This window comes from Hylobates moloch, unplaced genomic scaffold (genome assembly GCF_009828535.3).
Source record: "Hylobates moloch isolate HMO894 unplaced genomic scaffold, HMol_V3 SCAFFOLD_6, whole genome shotgun sequence".
Classification (NCBI taxonomy): domain Eukaryota; kingdom Metazoa; phylum Chordata; class Mammalia; order Primates; family Hylobatidae; genus Hylobates; species Hylobates moloch.
Window position 1 is genome coordinate 64,389,722 of NW_026652281.1, and position 5,860 is coordinate 64,395,581.

Genomic DNA, 5,860 nt, shown 5'->3' on the forward strand with positions numbered 1-5,860 from the left:
AAATTATATATATAATATATAAATATTAATTATATATATAAATTATATAAATATAAATTATATAAAACTATATAAATATAAATTATAATTATATACAATATAATATGGTATATAATGTATTATAATATATTATATATCATAATATGTAACATATTATATATGTAACATAATATATTATATATCATAATATATAACATGATATATATCACATAATAATATATGTCATAATATATTATGTATATAGCATATATTTTTACAGTGTATATACATAAACTACTGGGAATATGTATCCTATTGTTCTAATAAGATGTTCCATTTAGAAAAATTTGACTGATAAAATTTTATAAAATAATAACATCCCATTTGAAACTAAAATCCAATTTAATATTCTTTTAAAAGAATCACCATTTCCACTGAGGTTTGTGTTGGCAATCTTTGATTATTAATTCAGCAAAAAATTAAATATTAATACAAGTGTGGGATAGATTATTTTCTTCCTTTCTTGGATTTAGAAATTCTATTCTGCTTTTTATCCTGAGTACATGAGGCAAATGTACATGGACCAAATAAAATTAGGCTTACTATCATGTCATAATTAATACCAAATGACAAAAAATAATTTTTGCTGGCTAGCTTGAAATGAGCTTTTTTGGACCCAAGTTAATTATCTGTAGTTTCGATTTTAATATTAACCACCAATTCCTGCAGCTGACTTCAATCAGCTTCATTTGTGTTTTAAATAATTAGTGCTTAATAATGTATTATGCATTACACAGACATTCATAGGGGACTGAAGTTTCAATTACCTGTCACTTCAAATGACAAGCTCCCAGTAATTAGCTTCTGCCACATAACCCATAATGGAACAGACCCAAGTTAATAGAAAGTGGGAGGAAAACAATATAGCTAGTTTGGCATGAGTAGATTCCAAAATCAACCAATTTTGAATTCTTAATCTGTTTCTCTACAGGAACTAAAGAATTGTCTGGCTAACAACATTTCTGAGTCTCCCTCGCTTGTAATAAAAGAGATAATGGAGACAGTATCTACCTCATAGGGATTATTCAGATGAAATAATCTGCTGAAATAATATTCATCAGATAATATTTAGATGACATAATTCATAGGGAACCAGATGAAAATGTATAGTTTAGGTGTTAGGATTTCATCAGTGATCTGTTTTAAAATATCTTTAATCCAGTCAAGAATTATTTTGAAAAGCAGAGACAATGAATATACAGTATGTATTTGGAATGAAATCTCGTCTTCATGTGACCTATAAGGCCTTATATCAATGATTTGATTAGAATCAACAAGGGGCCTTTAAAGCAGATTCTGCTAGAGGCAGGGATGGAGGGTCAAGGGGAGTGGGGAGGGGTGGAGGTGCCAAGCATGAGTATACATTATGAGGTTGCCAAGTTCTGCCAGGTTTTGGAAATGCCCTACATGATCACGCCCAGAGCTATATCACCCGTGAACATATTAGAAATGCAAATTACCAGGCCCTATCGTAGACCTACTGAATCCAACATTCTGAGAGCCAAGCACAATAATCTGTGTTTTAATAAGCACCCTATGAGATTTTTATGCCCACGAAAGTGAGAGAACCAGTGTTCCAAGACCTTGTTATTCAAAGTGTGTTTTACCTACCGGCAACATCAGAACCACCTGGGAGCTTGTTAGACTTGCAGAGCCCCAGACCCCATCCCAGACCTCCTGAATAGAAACCTGCATTTTAACAAGATCCCCAGGTGACTAGTAATTACATTAATGTTTGAGAAGCATTTCTCTAAGGCAGTGGTCCTCCACCTTGGCTGCAAATTGAAAGCACTTAGGGAGCTGTAAGAAACATGGATCACGGTTGAGCTAAGCGGGTAGCTCCAGGTTCTTACCATTTCAACACAGAGAGCTCTACTTCTATCTGTATTATGTATCTGTGTTCAGAATAAGCTTTCACTGTGAGTAGAAAGGGCTCTACTACTACTAAATTAAAGTGTCTGAAACACTTTAAGCCTCATTTACCCCTGTCTTCACTAGAACAGCCTTGAAGTGATCATAATGGCTTAAATAACTAATCATCTGACTCTTGATTCCATCTGTGCAGAGGGCCTAACAGCATCCCCAGCTCCCAGAGCAGCCTCTGGTTGTGTCTGGGTGACTAGACATTCCCACTGATGCCCTGGCATGTTCCCTGAAGCCGTCAGGTACCAGAGCCACACAAATTCCCTTGCCCCTTGCCATGCGACTACGGATCACATTCTGCCCCTCATGTTGTGAAGCATAGCACTGCATAAGTCTTGGTTTCAATCTCTAATAAAAATAGTTCCTTCGGCTTCTGCCTTAAGTGATAGATATACATAGGATAGACCTCTGTTCTCTCACTTTTCCACCGAGAAAACAAAAAGGAAAAATATTTTCCTTTAGTTTTCAGCTAAACCAAAACCCCCCAAAAAATGTGTTCATAAAAATGATACCTAAGAATGACCTCTTCACAGTTTGTCAGACAGCACCAAATCCTAACCACCATCTTAGGTCCAGTTGGGAGCCAGCTACATTATCTGAGAAAACTAAATCTCAGGGGCTGGGTGTCAAAAGTCCCTCAGTTAGTGGATGGACATGTCGGCGTCTGATCCTACATTTTCTTTTTTGAGACAGAGTCTCGTTCTGTCACCCAGGCTGGAGTGCAGTGGCACGGTCTCAGCTCACTGCAACCTCCACCTCCCAGGTTCAAGCAATTCTCCTCCCTCAGCCTCCGGAGTAGCTGAGATTACAGGTGCCCACCACCACTCCCGGCTTATTTTTGTATTTTTAGTAGAGATGGGGTTTCATCACATTGGTCAGGCTGATCTTGAACTCCTGACCTCAAGTGATCCACCTACCTCGGCCTCCCAAAGTGCTGGGATTACAGGTGTGAGCCACCACGCCAGCCTAATCCTACATTTTCTGATTTCAGGCCCATCTGCTTTCTACCACACCTGCTCTGCCTTTGTTGGCTGTGGTCTGACAATCCTGCCTTGCCCCAATCACCCTCCACAGGTCAACTCGGGATCTTTCAGTGGCATTCAGGATACTCAAGGGGGCTTTCCTGTCTATTTCGAGTGTGAGTAACCAGTTCCCAACTCCTAAACAAGGAACTGAGAGACACAAGAAAAGAAACAGCTAAAACATTGTTTGGCATTGTCTCAGTACATTTTAAATCAACTTACAAGATGGCATAAGACATGACATTGAATGAAATATTTGAGGCAATATTTTCAAATACAGAGTCTCTATTTGGCACAGAATTATTACAAACTTGTTATTACAACTACTTGTTGCTTAAATGTAAATCTTCCTTCCTGCTTCCAAACATTTATTTCCAACCTGAACTCACAGGCTATTTCTAGTTTCCAACAAAGCCTGCTTTACTTTGTAATGTCTTTAATCCTGAGACAGATAACATATCTTTTCAGTGTGCTAGTATAAGTGTTGGATGTTGTCAGATCGTTTCAGGGGCAATTACTAAAACCCAGAAGAGTCTTGTCCTACTGTAATAACAATGTAATAAAGTATGAAATGAATCTCAGAAATAAAATAATACCTGAAACGTAGTTTGTGCTTAAAAAACATTGTGAATGAATGAGAAAATAAATGAACAAAGGAATGAATTTGTGCTCTTACATTTGTAGACTAATTCGAAGTACATTCTTAAGGGTAATCAAAACTTAGAACACATTGTCATTTTTTTCTGCTACATTTTCTTTGAAATCAAAAGCTGGGTTGTTTTATTTAATCTCCATTCACTTCAGAAATTCACAGACTTATATGCTTATGTGAATTAGGATACGTCATAGGCATGTCAGTGACTCCTATGAATGCTAAAATGTAAACTGTATTTGAAAATTCATGCAAGCATTTCTTGATCTCCAGGATCATGCAAAATGGCTGCATGGAGATTTGTCCACAGCTCGCTGGAAAACAACTTCCGATTCTGTTCCAGACGTTCCCACTGATGCCCTGGCATGTTCCCAGCATCACAAAATAAGAGGCAAATATTTATTTTGATAATATAGGCAACAATAAAAGTCACGATGTGCTGAAATCCAGAATGAAATGACTCTGACATTCACTCTGACTCTGCAGTCTTAAATAGACACAAATTGTACCTATATTTTTTTCTAAACATTCATTTATGTGAAATTCTAGAAATCCCAACAGGCTGTATAATTCTTATTTGTTAAACCATTCAGCCACTAATTTAGGTGCCAGACAACCATGGATGGCATATTTCTGGAGCAGAGTGGTGAGAGACAAATGGCTTTACATTTTACTTTCTCTGTCCTCAGCTTCTGATGCTGCTGGTTGACAGAACTGCTCAACAAATAATGTAATAAGTTATTGACAATACCTGTCTTATGGAGGTAAGGGGTTTCTGTTTTAGTTTCCGTGTGATGTTATTTTTTATTTTTTTGAGACAGAGTCTCGCTTCATCACCACGCTGGAGCGTAGTGGCACCATCTCGGCTCGCTGCAACCTCCGCCTCCCAGGTTCAAGTGATTCTCCTGCCTCAGCCTCCCAAGTAGCTGGAACTACAGGTGCGTGCCACCACGCCTAGCTAATTTTTTGTATTTTTAGTACAGACGGGGTTTCACCATGTTAGCCAGGATGTTCTTGATCTCCTGACCTCATCATCTGCCCACCTTGGCCTCCCAAAGTGCTGGGATTACAGGCATGAGCCACCGCGCCCGGCCCAGTGTGATGTTATTAATATCATCACATTGACCTTATTTTCTACCGGCTCCCCACTGCCCACAGAGTAATAACCAAACGTGTTAATGAGCTCCAGAATCAAACTTTCTAGGTGTACATCCCAGCTCTACCTCCCATCACTAAGCAGCTTTGGGAAGTCAGTATAATCTCTCTGTACCTCTGTTTCCTCATCAGCAAATAGGCATGACAATAAAATCTATGGGAACACTAGAAGAGGTGATTTAGTCCTTCATTTAACAAATATTTATTGAGTGCCTGCTGCATGCCAGGCCCTATTGCAGGTGTTAGGAACATGGTGATGAACAAGACAGAGGAGGCTTTGTGCTCACGGGGTTTACTTTCTTGTGAAAAGAAACAGATGGCAATACACTTAGGAGAGTGACTGGCACCCAATAAATAGTTCCCTCTACATATAGTTATGGAGCACTCTTTGGATCCCTGTGGGTTAAAAATAGTGATCTGAAGCAAATAGTCTCTTGAATATTTACTTTCCTATTTGTGCTTTTCTGTATTTTCCCACAAGTTTACAATGAACAGGTGTTACTTAGCTAATAAATTAACAATAACAACAACAAAAGAGCAAGGACATAATTTAGCACATTTCTAAAGTGTTTTCATGGTGTGTAATGGAGAGAGTTATGATTTAGGTAATATTCAATAAGTAATTGCCCATGCTATTTTCAGCCTAGATGCATATTTTCCAGCTTTAGCACAATGGCCCATTCATTCTCAGTTGTTTCAGCATCTCTCGTCCTTTGGTCTAATCTCTATCCTGAACTTCCTCCTTTGTGGATAATCAGAGCTGTTATTTTTGTATTTTCAAACCTTCATTTAAATAAAAATAATTCTAAATTTGTTTCCTTCTTATAAAATCAGAAATTCCCAAGCCCCTCACTAACATTTGTCCTTTTGGTAGCGAGCTTCCAATGTTTCTTGGTGTTCCATGTAACCTATCTAGTGTGTTGACATGAATGCTTTATAGTATTTCTGTTTTCCTCAACTCTGTATGCTGAATGTTGCACTTACCATTTTCTTCTTTCCTCCTTTCATAATCAGAGCATCACTGAATCCCAAAGCCTGCTTTTTAATGGTATGTTTTGGCTCAACCTAG